Here is a 16480-nt window from a genome sequence, read left to right as displayed (position 1 = left end):
AAACCTTTCCCCATTGAGTTTTAAATACTCTACCTAAATCCCTTGGGTCATCCTATGTTAAATATCCTCTGTATTTCTGTTAAGAACTTCAAAGTCAAAAGGCAAGTGTTGGCTTTTCTTTGAGCTGGTAATATAGTCTTTCATTCATCCAACAAATATTTATTGAATGTTTACTGTGAGTGAGGCAATGTTTTGGGCACTGAGGATACATCAGCCAATAGGCAAAAGTCTCTGCTTTCATTGTGCTTATATTCTAACAGGGGAAGACAGAAAACAACAACAAAAGAACAATAACAACAACAACAACAATAACAACAACAACACCACCACCACCACCACCCAACCAGAGCAAACATTAGGAGAAACTGGGTGAAACATATACAGGAAGTCTCTGTACTATCTTTGTTCCTTTTCTGTAAATCTAAAACTCAAAAACACAACAAAATTGTGTGTGTGTGTGTGTGTGTGTATTTGATGATAAATGCAGTGAAGAAAAGTAAATTGGGAAACGAAATTTGGGAATGCGCTGGGGCAAGAGGAGGAGCTGTAGTTTTTAAAAGGCTGGTCTTTTTGAAAAAGTGACATTTGAACAAAGATTTAAAGGAGGAAAAAGAGAAACCATGGGGATATCTGGGGAAAGGATGGTAAAGGAAATGTTAAGTGTAAAGTCTCAGTGGTCTCCAGCCTCAAAGAGGGCCTCCAATGACCCCAGTATTCATGTTCTTGTGTAGTCCCCCCCTGACTGCATAGGGCTGACATGTGTACCCAATAGGGTATTGTGGAAATGTGGGTTCCATGACTGGGTCATAAAAGAGATGACAGCTTCAGCCTTTCTCTTTCTTGGATCACCCATCCTGTGGAAAGCCAGCTGTTGCCTTGTGAGGGCACTCAAGCAGTCCTATGGAGAAGTCCACATGGGAAGGAACTGAAGCCTCCTGCCAGCAGCCAGCAATAACTTCTGAGGTTTGTGAGTGGACCACCTTGGAAGCAGAGCCCCCAGCCTTCTAATGGCTATAGTTGCATTGACATTTTGGGCATAATCTTAGGAGAGACCTGGGACCAGAATCACCTAGCTATGCCACTCCCAGGTTCCTGACCCACAGGAACTCTGAGGCTTTTTAAAAAAAGAGTTTATTGTTTTAAGCAGCTACTATTTCAGGTTGTATGTTACATAGCAATAAATAACCAATGCAGATGTTGAGGTGAGAACATGCCTGGTTGCTTGAGGAACAGCAAGGAGGCACTGTAGTTGGAGTGGAGGTGTAAGGGTGAGAACAGGAAGATCTGAGGACAGAAAGTGTGAGTCAATTTCCTCCTGAAGAAAAGGCTTCTTCTCTCTGGGTATTACTATTATTATTTTTTCAGCAATTGGCTCTCCTGAGTGTTTCTCAGGCCCAGGCCTTGGGAACCAGTTTGTGATGCTCATTTTCTTCTCTGCTGTCATCTTCTGAGGTGGGTTTACATCTCCTCTTCCCAGGAAGTCTGTGGTGGTGTTATCCTTCCTGAAGTGGTTTCAGTGATACCTCATGCTGAAACTTGGCCAATATCTCTTTGGGCATTTTTTTAAAGGTCAGATCTGTTTTGGTAGAGAATCAACAAGATTTGAACAAAAAAGAGAGAAAAAGAATTTGATTAATTGGAAACAAGTTGTTGTTCAGAGATGAATTCACAGAGGAGGTAAGGTTTGAGGGAGGTTGAGAAGTAGTTATGGGTAGTTGAGCAAAGGTGGTGGGTAGGGAAACAAATAGCAGAGACAGGGGGTAGGAGAAGGATAACTACTTTCTGGGAATTCAACATCGTTTGTGTGGAGATTGGGAAGAGGATATGGGGGACAGACGAGTGGAGGGAGGGGAGAGGATGCAGGGTCTGGTAAGGAAGTTGTGGGTGCAGGACTCAGCCTAAATTGTACCATGTAGGCCAGAGGCTGTCCTGTTGGGGAACTTCCGATCCTTCAGGGATGGGCTGTCAAATGCTGGCCCACCTGAGTTCTACTTAAGATTGTTTTGATTGTAAGGGTCAGAAAATCCATTTCAAGTTGGAGTTAGGAAAAAAGAGAATGTATTGATTTATGTAAGTGAAAAGACCATGGTTTGATGTAATTGGGGCTTGATTTCTCTCTCTCTTTAGGTTTTGTCTGCTGCCATTTTGGCACCATTCTCACTTAGGCTCTCCCCTTGTGTTTGCAACGTGGTTGTTAGCATTTTTTCTAGGGTTGAATATAGCAGAAAAGAGTAGTTGTGTTTCCCCCAGCATACCTGGTCAAAGTCTTGCTATTTACCATGATTGATGACTCAACTGGTTGTAGTGCATGTGCCCATTCCTAGGCCAGCCACTGCTACCATGGGTAGAACTTTGATCGGCCAGGCTTACACCATGTGCCAGACCTGTTGGAACCTAGAGACTAAGAATAGTGGTAGGGTGGCTGCCCCGATGGAAATCAGACTGATGCTACCAGTAGGTGGGTGGGTTGTGTGACAAGATGCAGAGAGGCATGCTTAATAGAACAGTCAAGGGAGTCATTTTATGAGCATATAGGGAGCAAGACAAGGGCACTAAGTCTACTCAAACTGATATGTGGTATCCATAGGTCTCTGTTAAATAGTCAGCACAGATATGTGCCTTTATGGATTCTGTGAGGTACTGTTATACTATAGTCACATTGCACCATCATTATTATTGATTTGTTTTATGCTATCTTGAATCTTTTAACTCCTTTGAGTTAGGGTAATGCTAGCTGCTATCACAGATAAAATGTAAAATATTATTGGCCTCAGACAATTTTCCTTCAAGTCCAGAAAGTGAGTAATTGATTGACAGTGCTGGCTCTCTGTTCCACAGAGCCATTCATAGATTGAGGCACCTTTCGTTTTATGGCTCCACCAAGTCCTTGCATCTTAGAATCCTTTCTTCCAGCTAGCAGACAAGGAAAGAGAAGGTGGGGTGAAGGCACCTCTGCTTGGAAGGGACAGGCATATCCCTTTCATTCATGTTTCAGTGATAAGAAGTAGTCATGTGGTTCCGTCTAGTGCAAGAGGGGCTAGAAAGTGTTGTTCTGATTGGGCAATCATGATCTGCCAACCTCGTACCATGGAGTGGTAGCATGCATTTTTGGAGGGCAGCTAGCCCACTTTGCCACAGCCTCCAAGTATGTGGTCCCAAACTGTAGTTTTTAAAGTTACAGAAAAGAAGATACAGAGAATTACTGCGTAAGGTGACATCAGGACCACTGAGTGATTTTTAGGCAGAGGAGGGACACAACAGATCAGTCTGTGCTCTGGGAACATTATGGACATGGTGGTAATGGAATGAAAAAAAAAGGACTCAGGTCCCTGTTGTCCCCACTTCTGGCCCAGTTTTGAGTAGGGCAATACTCAAGGGTTCCTTGCATTTACACTCCTACCACGTTCTAGGGACTCACCATGTGCCTTTTTGAAACACTGTCTATTGACTCCTTAGCACAGCTGAGAGGCAGATACTATTATCTGCAATTTACATATAAAAAAATAGAAAGTTCAGGGAAAGGAAGTGACTTGTCCTAGGTGTGCTGGGCCTCGAGCGGGTTGTCACTGAAGCTGCTGATCTGTATTGGGAAATGTGTTTGGGGACTGGGTGGTGCCAAGCATGCATTTGCCCTGTGGCATGGTGTCTTAGGGAGCAATGGGGTCTGAATACTCAGTGGTGATAGGGCCTGACTGGCAGATGGATTTGATAACCCTTTGAACCTGCACCTCCACTACGGGCAAAGCTTTAAGCACTGTGCATCTCATGTAGTCACCTCCAAGTCCCTAACAAAGATGCTCTGTGAGTCCCCTCATCAGCTCCCAGGAATCTGCTCCGTGGCTCCTGGCCCTGCTGGAAAGGGGGATCACAAACCTGCTCCCCAGTCTAGAGAAGCCAGTTCTGCTGACTGGGCAGATGGGGCCCACGCACTGGGACCTGGGGAGATTGAGAGGAGAAAGTGGCTGAGCACAGCTCTGCGAGGCCTGGTGATTTATGAGGAGCAGCTTCCGTGGGCCATCTGGACCACGAACTTCAGGAAGCACATCCTGTGTGGAGGCGCAGGCAGCGTGGGAGCCCTGCCAGGGAGGAGGAGGGCTGCAAGGGAGCGGGAGGAGGGAGGGGATGGGAGGCAGGAGTAGGACAGAGGCAACGTCGTAAGAGCCCAGGCAGTGAAATCAGACAGATCCAGATGCTTCCACTTGCAGAAACTTTGGGCAGGACCTTAATCCCTCAGGGCCTCAGTGTGATTAACTTTGAAATGGAATGACAACATACCCTCTGCACTGTGGAGAGGTTTAAATGGAGCATTGCTTTTATAAGTACCCAGCCCAATGCCTTGAAGGAAGGAAGTTGATGTTATTGAGCATCTTCCATGTGTCAAGCATTCAGTTAGGTGCTGGGAATATGAAGAGTCTCAGAGTTTGTGGTCTAGTAGGGGAGGCAGGCTATTTGGAACATGTGAGCTGTTTACAGTAAACTCTGGGAACACAGAGGTGAAAACCACAAACTCTGCCTGGAGGTGATGTTTGAACTGGGTCTTAAAGCAGAAATAGGAGCTAAGTGGCCGGGGAAGATGTGGTAAAGGGAATAGCCTGAGCAAAGCCATGCTACACCACCGTCAAATGTTGGTTCATTCATTTATAACTCCAGCCCTGATTGCTCCACTGAGCTCTGGATACATATATCCAAATGCCTATTGACATCTCCATTTAGATGCAATGGGCATTTCAAACTTAGCATGGCTAAAACAGAGATATTGGTCCTCCTGGTCCCCCTGCAACCCACACTCATCAATTTTCTTCCTCCCAGGTCTTCCTCTCTTGGTAAATGACCCCACCATCTACCCAGTCGCATACATCAAAAATCTAGAAGACATTCATCCATCTTCAATTTCTCCATTTCCCTCCTCAGTGTATCCAGTGGTGCCAAATTGCACCTTCCTATGTGTGCCTCCTTCTGAAATTGCACAATAGTGTGGTCATATCCCCAAACTCAGCCTATCAGCAAGTCCTGTCAGCTCTTATCTCCCACATACATCTAGGATCCATTAGCTTCTCTTCATCTCCACCACTACCACCACAGTCGAACCCACTGTGGGATCTAACCCAGACAACTGCAGTGGGCTTCAAGCTGGTTTTCTCATTTCCATGTGTCTTTCACAATCCAGTCTCCTTGCTACTGCCAGAGTGGTCTTTACGAAACAGCTGTCAAATCACTCCTCTGCTGAAAGCTTTTATCGCACAGTTATTTTCACAGTAATTCTGTATAACCTGTCACCCCAAAACCCAGTGATGTATAGCAGCAAGAATTTATTTCCTGTTCATGTGTCTGAGGGTTGGCTGAGGCTCAGCTGATCTAGGTAGGGTTTAGCTCTGCCCTGCAGGTTGGGTCCAGCTTAACGCTACTTGTTTCCATTCCTCGTTGGATCAATGGCTACCTAAGGCATGCTCTACTCCTGGTGAAGAAAGAGGAACGCTAGAGGGAAAGCCCATCTGTGCAAAAACATTCTGAGCCTCAGCTCCCAACACATCCACCACCATCCCATTCCTCAAAGCAAGTCATGTGGCCAAGATCAAAGTCATAGGGAAAGGAAGTACACTTCATCACCATGAGGCCATAGCAAATGTGTGGATAGATAATTTATAATAGTGGGATAAAGAATTGGGACCAGGCTGCCTGGTGTGGTGGCTCACGCCTGTAATCCCAGCACTTTGGGAGGTGAGGCAGGTGGATCATGAGGTCAGGAGATCGAGATCATCCTGGCTAACATCCTGGTGAAATCCCTTCTCTACTTAAAATACAAAAAGTTAGCCTGGCCTGGTGGCACGTGCCTGTAGTCCCAGCTACTCAGGAGGCTGAGGCAGGAGAATCACTTGAACCTGGGAGGCAGAGGTTGCAGTGAGCCGAGACAGTGCCACTGTACTCCAGCCTGGGCAACAGAGCAAGACTCCATCTCAAAAAAAAAGAAAAGAAAGAAAAAAGAATTGGGACCTGGTTGGGCATGATGGCTCATCCCTGTAACCCCAGCACTTTGGGAGGCTAAGCAGGGAGAATCCTTGCAGCCAGGAGTTTGAGACCAGCCTGGGCAACATAGCAAGATTCTTATTTCTACAAAATAACTAAAATAAATAAAGATTAGCCAGGTGTGGTGGTGCACATCTGTAGTCATAGCTACAAGGGGAGGAAGGTTGAGGTGGGAGGATCACTTGAACCTAGGAGTTTGAGGTCCAAGTGAGCTGTGATCGCCTTACTGCATTTCAGTGATACCCCTTTTCTAAAAAAAGAATCGCGACCAATAATTCAGTCTTCAACAGACGCCTTTTGTGGCTTTCTATTAAACTTAGAATAAGGTCTAAACTCTTCCCCCGAGAATCTGGCTCCTGATATATCAACAAGCTCAACTCCTCCCACTTTTCCCCCTCACAAATGTCTCTCCAGCCATACTGTCATTTTGGCTGTCCCTTAGACTTTCCAAATGCTTTTTCACCTCAGGACCTTTGCACTTGCCATTCTCTGCTCCCAGATCTTCACAGGACGGGCTCCTTCTTGCCCCCAGATCTCAACAAAATATCACCTACACCCATGGAGCTTGTTGGAGATGCAGATGCCTGGGCTCCACCCCTAGAGATTCTGAAATGGCAGGTCTAGGAGTGGGTTTCAGGAGCCTGTTTCTAACAAGATGCACACAGTCAATACCAATGCTGACGTTCTGTGAACACATTCTGAAAAACACTGCTGTATAATGGAACCATGTCCCAGGAGTACCGGGGAAGAAGTGGAGGGCCATAGTCAGGGGAGTCAGGGAAGGTTCCAGAAGAGGCAGTGGCTGAGTCAAGGCCTGAAGGATGTGGCAAAGGTCATAAGGCAGACAGGACTGTATGTCTTGGTGTCGCCTTATGACCCTGAGAGCCTCCTCAGTGGGTGAAGCTACTCTCCCTGGATCTCAGGCCCCAGTCAGCCCAGACCCTTCTGGTCCTCCCTCCATTGACATTATATATGACCGCCATGCAAGCTTCTTCAGACAACCAATTCCACAGGAAGTCTTAGAAAGCTTTTTCTCTCTAAATGATCTTTTTTAGTGTCTGTCACCCAGAGTTGTAGAGATTTTATATCATCTATGAAATCCTATTAAGATTTTATTTCCTTATTTTCCTTTTATGATGACTGGGATTTCCTTCCTGAGAGAAGGCCTCAGGAAGTGGGCATGCCTTGGTGGGAGCCAGGCTTGGGAGCAGGTGGGTCACTGGGGCAGCCTCAGCCTCTGAGGCAGCACAGGCATTCAGAGATGGAAGCAATATTCAAAGTCCTGTGGTTCATTTTCTACCCAAGATACCCACTCTAGAGCATCCTATGACTCAGGAAAGACAGCCATGAGACTGCAGAGTCAGGAGGCCCAGCCTGAGAGTCAGAGGATCTGGTTAAAACCTTGCACTTCTTGGAGGGATGGCAGGAGTTAGAAGCTGCAGTAAGCCAGGATCGTGCCAATGCACTTCAGCCTGAGTGACAGAGGGAGACCCTGTCTCTATTTAAAAAACAAAGTTCTCCAGGTGATTCTAATTTTGCACCAAGGTGAGACTCTCCTTTTAGGTACATTCAGCCAGTCATGGACCCACCTTGAAGCTTACATTTTTCCACCTGTCTACAAGGATATCTTGAAAGCATTTCTGCTGAATGGATGCATGCTTCATTCCAGATCCAAAATGTGGAACCCCAGATTGGGGTTAAACTCAGGATAACATTAACAAAAGTCATCCAAATTGTACTGGTTATAGCCCCATTTATGGACCTCTGAAAAGTTCTCCCAATTTTGTTGTGGAGCCCCTTATATGTTTAGGAATAAATCTCATTCCCCACACAACAGCACTTACTAAATTCTCTCTCTCCTGCTCCTCCTTTCTTGCCGACACCTGCGGCCCATGGATCATGGTAGGGAACCTCACTACTTCCACCTCTGCTGGTGCTCCCTGCAAGAATGCAAATGTCCATTGTGTGGTGTGCAATATCCCAGACTTTGGTACCATTCTCGGCATCCCCATTGATTAAAGCTGCTTTGGGTCTGGTGCAGAAGTGAGAAGTCCAGGCTTCCTTTCTTGGGGTCACACTTTGTCACATGGGCTGCTGATGCACTGGGTCTCAGCAAGTCTGTTGAGAGCTCAGCCTCACTAGTCTCTTCCTGAAGCCTCTCCCTAGAGGACCTGGGCATGAGTTCCTGGCCCAGGCCTGGGATGTGAATAGTCCATCGTGGCTTCTCAAGTGTATGTTTTTGCTCTTTTCACTCCAAATAAAAAGAAACTTAACTGATTCCAACCCAAACTGACTTGTGCAAAATCGCCTCCTGGCTAATATACTCCCAAAATTTCCCTATGAGTGCAGTCCACTCAGCGATCAGTCTTAGAAGCCCAGGCCTACCTCAGTCCCACACATGGATTCAATGCAGATCAAAACTGAGAGTGCAAATTCCAAGTCTATTTCATTTCCCTGGCCTCTCAATTTAGCCCCATCACCTGAGGAAATAATGATGTTAATAGCTGCTCTTTATTGAGTGTTTAGTCTGGGCTAATGTGATGCTAAGTACTTTCCATGGCTTATCTCATTTAATTCTTAATAAAAGTCTTAGATAGTGGTATTATTATGATCCATTTTACAGAGGAGGAATCAAAAGATAGAAAGGTTAAGTAAATTTCCCATTGCCACTTAGCATATAGGTGGAGGAGCTGGGACTTGGATCTAGGTCTGTATGACTCAGATGCCCCAACTCATGGCTGGCTGGGTTGTTCCTACAGAACCCAAGTAGATTCCTGATGTTCCTTTCCCAAGGGCTTGTGAATCATCTAGAAAGTAAGCAGATCTTGGGACTTCAGGAGTCTGGGTCAAGATGATGGTTCCATGTTTTCTCTTGAAAAATCAGATGGCATTGTTCTGTCTCTCGTCTTTCAGTTTCTTAAATTATCCACACTCCCTCAAGAGTCTATTTAGACCAAGAACTCAGAGTTGAATGTCAGAATTTCACAGCCAACAGTGTCAGGAGAGATCACCAAGTCCACCTGTACACCAGAGAAAAGGAAAAGTGGGCTTGTCTAAGGTCATATAACAAGTCCAGGGGAAGTTGGGTCCAGGATGCAGGATCCTTCTCCCACAGCCTTGCCCTCACTGTGTGGCCTTGCATAAATCTCCCCTCTCTGAAGACTCAAATGGACAGATAGCTCAGTTAAACAGACAGAAGCAATCTCAGTTAAACTAAGCTTTTAGAGCAGCAGAGCACTTTGACAAAAGGGAACCTGTAGTGAGACCTACTCTAACAGCTCAAAGCCAAGATGGGCTATTAAATCAGGAGTGTGTATAAGGCTCATTCTTCACCTTGTTCCCTTTCCCCATTTATCCTTGGGCACTTCTGGGAATGCAAGGTACTTGCTATTGGCAGTTAGAAAACCTTGGGCTTAAGCAATTTGAAAGCATTGAAAGAGAATTTGATGGAGCTAAATCTAAATCTAATTATCATGCTGACCAATCTCAGGAGAGCCCTCTAATCAATGATGTTAGAAAATGGTTAACAACAAGCTCTCTGAAAAAAGAAAAGTCCTGATAGCATTTGCCTATTTCTTTGGTGTAAATACTCTTATAATGGCCAGTTTTGTGAGTTACCAACATGATGTTAACCAGCTTGCAAATTTCCTGAAAACATAACAGTTAGCTCTTGGGAGCTGATACGAACTGACTCCAGCATACTACAGCTTCCAAATCTTCAAATACTTTGCAAGATTTGGATTTTCAAACTTTGGTAGCAGGCTTCCTAGGTGTCAGATGAAAGAAATGGGTAACAGCGTACAGATAACTTGAATATCCCATTGGTAGGTCTTTTTCTGTGCTATTATTGTCTCTGTTTCATATCTTGATGGAAATGTTGCAATTTTTACCCTGTTATAGAACAAACAGAAGTGTGACTTGTGGCTCACAATCTATGAAGCTGATTTTGTATAATTTTGACAGTTCTATCACATTTCTCACAGTTATGATTCTTTTCCCCTCTAGGGATGGTATGACATTATGTTGGGATAGTGTGTTGGGTACTGTTCCCTTCTGCTCCTTTCTGGTAGGCTACCTTCTTCTTTCTGGGTTTACACTTGCCTAAGTTCAAAGCTCTGACATACACACCTTATAAATTTTCCCTGCCCCCATCCCGATATGCCTGGAGGAGGGGTGGTGGGGACTCTGTGGTTCTAAATCTCTCCTTGGCACATGTTCTCAGGCATGAGTGAAGAATCAGTGATTCAGTTTGAACAGAGAAACTGCAGACAGATGTACTATTCTCACATCTGGCTACCTGGAGGTACAGCTGCACTTGGCCACCCACTCTTTTTTGCACCTGTTGGGGAGGAATCATTTCCTTATTGTGCTGGTGTTTTTATCTACATGGCAGAAGATGCTGAGGTCACATGCTCTGAGATGCCAGGCAGGCTCCAGGGGGCAGGGGAGATATTGTGGGCTGGCACAGAGGTAGAAGGGTGGCGGGTAGAAGGTACCCCTGAGTCACCTGGTCAGCGCCTCACATCAGCTGACTTGGTTCATGAGACAAAGCACAAACTCATTTTTATTTCCATGACTCCAATTGCACCTCTGCTGGGGTTAGGAAACCCATTCCCCGGATGGCACTGAGCCAGAAAATTAGCAATGATCAATGAAAGGGGAAGGATGATGAAATAAAAGTGGAGTCTCAATTATGCTCTAAATGAGCAAGGCGATGTTAAGTCTTCAACAGAGGAGGGGCCAGGGACTGGAGGAAGGAAAAAATGATTACGTGGAAGAATTCAGTGCCCCAGTCTGGACTTAGCCATTGATTTCCTATTCCAGTTCCACAGATGGACCATAAAGGCCTTGCAGAGTGCGTGGACCCGCCTGCCATATTTCTCCACAATATGCCTAAAGTGAATTCCTCCACTCTGCTTATCTGTCTGGCAATATCAGATCCCGGGTGGATCTAAGGGAACAAATGTCTGTGGGTATTATGTTAGGGATTTAAACTTACCAGCTGCTGGGAAGTCGAATTTGTGGTTTCAGGGCACAAGATGATTCTGTGTGAACCATGGTTAAAGCTACTCTTGTAAAATTACACAAGTAATTGGTTGTGTTCATATGAAATGGTGGGCTGAAATGTTTCTATGAGATTTCAGTGATTTTTTTTTTAACAACAACAAAAAACCCAAACTTTTTTCCCTTAAACTGCTAAAAGACAAAGTAATTGATGTTGAATTTGGTGACTTGCCCTGAAAAATGCAATCATGGGGACAGCCTGTATCAGACATTTAGAACGGAAACCAAATGTTTTCTTGCATGGATATCCATAACATAAGACTTATCTCCCATCTGGCAAAACCTCTTTCTGTAGAAATGTTCAGAGTGGAATTGCATTAATAAGTAGACATCAAGTGAAATATACTATTTATGCACTTTCAATAGTCTCTGTAAACTGAGTTGCATGTCAGCCTTGTATCAATAAACATCGCTACCTGCGGGTTTTCAAGACAGATTAGCCGAGAAGAGCCATTATGGGATGAAAGAGGAGGGCACGCTGGGAGAAGAATGAAATGAAACATTCACCCATGCAAACGTTTCCTTCCTGGATACTATTTGGATTTTAATTTCTTTTTTTTTTTTTCAAATATAAGATAAAATACAAGATGTTGGTGCTGTTTGGAGATAGCCCACATCTGTACAGCAAGGAGACAATTCTCCAAAGTGCAGCTCTCAGTGGGGTATTTATTTAATTCGTATTGGTTTTGGACCGCAGCCTGTAATGAGGAAAGATACGGATAGAGGCAGGAGATGGTGGTTGGAAATCTGTACCTTTTTGAACATGAAAGTACAAAAGGGTCGTGCATGTATTGAGGTTTTAGTGAAAATTCAATAACTTTAGCTGCAGACACTCTGCTCCGGAACACTAATAAAGATGGGAGAGCTAATAAAGGACCCAAATTCAAGCTTCTTAGAGATGAAAGCTGGAGTGGTGCCAGGCTCAGCTGCCCTGATGTGGAAGAATGCCCTGGTATGTTTTTGCACATGGGCCAATTGAGGACTAGGTTGATTTTAAGGCATCTTTCAACAGCACATGAGCCCCAGGGACCTGTGAATGCCAAACAGGGCCTACTGAAATGGGGTTCATTGAAGGGGGATCAGGGATGCTTAAATTTCCTGCCAGCAAATGCCCTGATAGACAGGCAGGCCAGAGTTAAAGACAAGAGGGTCCTCCCCGAAGTGAGACATCCCCACATGGGGTCTTTTGGTCTTCCTGAAGCACAGTGGCCTGAGTATCTCATCAATGAGCGAGTGAAATGGCCAAAAGCCTCTAAATGGTGAGTGAAAGGGCCAAAAGCCTCTAAGAAAGAGCCAGCAGCTAGCAAAGAGCTGTAGCATGGGAGGAAAGGGCTTGGCCTTGGCAGCATGAAAGACTGTCCCTGAATTATCTAACTCCATCCTCCTCTCCACACAGTACTGTCACTTTCTCTCGTCTTCAGATGCTCACTTATCTAAAACCACACCCTTCCAAGTGCAGGTTCAGGGCTTGAACTCAGATGGATGAACAGCATGGTCTGAGCCCAGCCAAAGCATCTGGGGTTCATATCATCTAGCTCCCGGAGGAAATCAGAGTTCTGGAAAGAGAAATCTGGGATAGGGCTCAACTCACTGACTCGTTTTATTATTAGGGTTGAACATGTTTGCAGAGGGCTGTTCGAGAACCATCTTGAAATCAGCCCTCAGCCTTCTCAGCTGCAGGCTGATGCCCTCAGTTTACACCAGGTTTGACGCTTTGCTGACAAGTTTGGCCACATTTGCAGAAGGCTGCCTGAGAAACATCTGTTTGAGAAGCTCAGTTTTTTCCTCTTTGGGCTAGAGATTCTCAACCTGCACTAGCTTTGCCTGAGGTCTGAATCCTCATTAGTGGGCTATAATTAGCATTGATTATTGCTGCAGTGCCAGGCATGGTACATGGCACATTACATCTTGTGTTGCAAGTTGTCATAACAACTCCAGGAGATTGGTGCATTATTATCTCCATTTTACAGATGAAGAAAGTGGGGCTACCGGCTGTATGATTTGGTCCCAGGTCTGTGTAAATTCTAACCTCATGTGGTTTAATGCTGACTAGGGAGGCTGTACATTGGGTCCCTTCTGGAGGGATGTGGAGGATGCACTTGACATTTTTGCCAGACTCATTGCTGTGGGCTGAGGTACACATGTGCAAGGTTGGACAGCCGGACCCCAGGAGGTGTCACTGCACCTAGCTCTTCCTCCCAGCCCACTCTTGGAATCTGCAGGCTCTACTCTGGACCCTTTTTGTCTGCCCTAGTTGCCTTCCTCTTCTCTGTGAAGTCCTGGAGCCTCTCACCCAGCAGAGCTGACCTGCCTGTGATAAATACCATTTAATTACAGAACAAGCTTTTCTGCCATTTCTCTCAGCACGGCTTCTATTGCTGAAGATTAAACTTCATTCCCACACCACTGAATTACCTTTTTAAACCTATTATTTCAATGTGATTAACTTCACTTCTTTCATTTAGCTGTAAGCAAAATCTTGTTTACAAGGCAAAAAAAGTCTTTGCCTTAATATCGGCAATAATAATACAAACGAACATTGCAAGAAAATAATTTATGTGAAAAACAGGAAAAAATGGCAGTGATACACGAGGCTCCTCTTCGATTAATAAAAAGGAGGAAATATTTAAAAACAATTTATCAGAGAAATATATGCAGTTCATACATCATGCATTTGCAAAGAATATACTAATATTCATTCCACAAATAGCTGTGTGACCCTGAATTCTAATTCTTTTGTGTGTGACAAAATTTGGGTTGTGGTTAAAATCCAGAACTGGGTTTGGTTAACAGAGTGCCAAGACTGGCCAGGCTACTGATGGAGAAAGAGGCCTGTGTTCACCAGACACCTGCCATGTTCTCTCTTTTGAATGTGGCCAAAGTGCATCGGAGGTTTTTAGAAAAGGTTATTACTGCAAGCTTGGGTGAGCAACCTGAAACCTAGGTTGGTTTTAAAGGCAGAGCTTCATCATATCAGTTGTGCCTCTTCTTTTCAGGATTGAAATGCAAACCTCTAGAAACCATAATTTTGTTAAAAATTGCAAAAGGGAGAAATGCTTGGTGATTTTAAAAATTGTTTTTATTGGAAGCAAACCTTGGCAGAATGTTTCCCAAAAGTTGTCAAGGCCGGGTGGCTGCTGGGAAGTGGTGGCATCTGTCACTGCAGTTATGCAAATCCTCTCCTGTTAGGGCCAGAGCTTGGAGGGGAGACACATGGCTGCGTGTTGGCAAAACAGACACCGTATGCTACCACCCGCGTTTCTCCCTAATTTATTTTTACCATTTTCTTTTATGGTCTTCCACTAGACGCACTTCCCAGGGAGTTCCTTTACAGGGCAATGCAGAGAAATTAGCATTTACATCATATTTAACAGTTTACAATGAGTTCCTCCACCCACACATAAAACAACGTGCTTTTATAAGGAAAACATCAATGTGAGAATGAATATTTCCACATATGGGGTCCTCATTTAGCTGACGTTTAGACTCTTTGATGGTTTAAGAGGAAAAATGGAGTTGGCAAAAGGCTTTCCAGCTCAAGCCAGGGTGCCCAGCCCTCTGCACCCAGCCACTGGGATGCCTTTGGGAGAGGTGGGCTGAGCTGGATTTGAAGACGCAGGGCCGGGACAGCGGGAGGCTCCGACCCTGGATCACCTCTTCCACCTCTTCCTTCTGCTGTGTCTTTGTTGCTCACCCCTTACACCCCTCACCAAATTTCTTGAGTTCTCTCTTCCCTCCCTGCTTTTTGCACTCCTGTCTTCCTCTTGTCTGATCAACCGTATCTACTGAACACCTACATTGATCCAGGCTCTGACCTGGGAGCCGGCATGACAGAGGAGAGTCAGACACTCTAAACTTTTTTTAACCCATGACTTTTTTAGGCATATAAAATACATGCACAACCAGATGGACTGACTTTTCCCTCTTAAACTACATAATGTTGAAATCATTCAGGAACCCCAGGTGGTGGTGACCTGTAATGGCCCAGACGAGGGACAACAGACTCTGACCTGGAGTCTAGCCCTGCCATCACTATGGTTAAGGCATCCTCTCTTTTCCCTGTTAGCTCTCGGTCTTGTTCTACTCAGAGGTTGTTGAGTACTGATTGTCAGGAACTTTGTTTACATACTCTCATCTCATCCTCAAAACAACTCATATTATCGGGGAGAGAGGCAGAGCGGGAGCAGGTTTTGTCGCTTGCCGTGCAGGCACTGGCCTGCTCCATGCTGGGATTTGCTTCACTGCAGCCCATGCAGACCTTCCCAGAGCTGCTCATTGTGTCTGTGGGGACTGTTGGGTTTACACCCTACTTCCTGTCTCAGAGAGGGGCTGTGTTAGAGGGGTGGGAGGCAGCAAAGCAGACAGAGCTATCAGTCCCTGAGAATGGGGGACCCATTTTTGGGGGCAGCCACATCCAGGGATGCCCTAGTTTGCCCTCCGGTGGGTACTAGGAACTGAAAACCCAGAGAGTGCCAGCTTCTTCCAGGGTGGGGGCACAGGCTCAGAGAGGCTGGGGGAAGTGCCAGAAACCATCAGGGCAGGTTGACAGATGTGTTTCTAGCATCTGCCTCATTCCTGGTGCTTGGCAGATGGGGCGCAGGGACCAGGCAGCTGAAAACCTGGATCTGTTTCAAACAGCTCCATTTCCCAGGCTCAAAGCAGAGCATTTCTGCAGGGCAGCCATAAAACCAGTGCCACAGGGTCTCTCCAACCAAAGTTTCACTAGAATGCGGTGTAAGCCTGGTTTTGTTGAGAGGGAATCGTGTGGCCCAGTGAGCACTCTCTGGCTTATGAAACCCCTTGCTTCTGCACCTGTCCTTGTAGCTCTGCATGTCACATTTGGAGCCTTCAGACACCTGACAACCTTGAGATATGCCCATTTACCAGATGAAACTGTCAAGGTGAAGGCTGACTTGACCTTCCAGAGCCATGCTGTCCAATTCACTAGCCACTATCCACAAGCTATTCAGAATTGACTTATATTGTCAGTGTATTTAAAATACTCTCTGCATTTTGAAAAAAAAAGAAATAAAGTATCTCAATAATATTTTTATATTGATTACATGTTGAAATAATAATATTTTGGATATATTGGGTTAAATAAAATTTATTATTAACATTATTTTCACCTATTTTTACTTTAAGAAAATGTGGCCACCAGAAAATGTGAAATGACACACAGAGCTTGCTTTCTATTTCTTTTGTACTGTGCCGTCCTAGAGGGCAGGCCTTGTAGCATCATCCTCAAAGACATTGTGCCTGTGTCACCAGCAAAATTTGCCCAGGAGCCCTTATTGCTGGATATTGCTAGGTCCTGGAGGCATGGGCCATCCCTTCCCCTGTTGCCCAGAAAGTGAGAACTGTGTCCTCAGGGACCCTGGTCAGCTGTTTC

At 45.2% G+C, this 16480-nt stretch overlaps 1 long non-coding RNA gene across 1 annotated transcript in view; it reads left to right on the top strand.

Moving 5' to 3' along the window:
- Nucleotides 1-1263: 1263 nt before the first annotated feature.
- The window catches only part of LOC107000402 (uncharacterized), a 49590-nt gene continuing 34373 nt past the window's right edge, over nucleotides 1264-16480 (top strand). Inside the window, exon 1 of the long non-coding RNA XR_013399953.1 lies at nucleotides 1264-1452. This is a non-coding gene — a long non-coding RNA (uncharacterized LOC107000402). The remainder of the gene's footprint in view (nucleotides 1453-16480) is intronic.

The sequence above is a fragment of the Macaca mulatta genome, chromosome 10 (genome assembly GCF_049350105.2).
Source record: "Macaca mulatta isolate MMU2019108-1 chromosome 10, T2T-MMU8v2.0, whole genome shotgun sequence".
NCBI lineage: Eukaryota > Metazoa > Chordata > Mammalia > Primates > Cercopithecidae > Macaca > Macaca mulatta.
The sequence above is the reverse complement of the archived record's forward strand: the minus strand, read 5'-3'. Positions and strand labels throughout refer to the sequence as shown.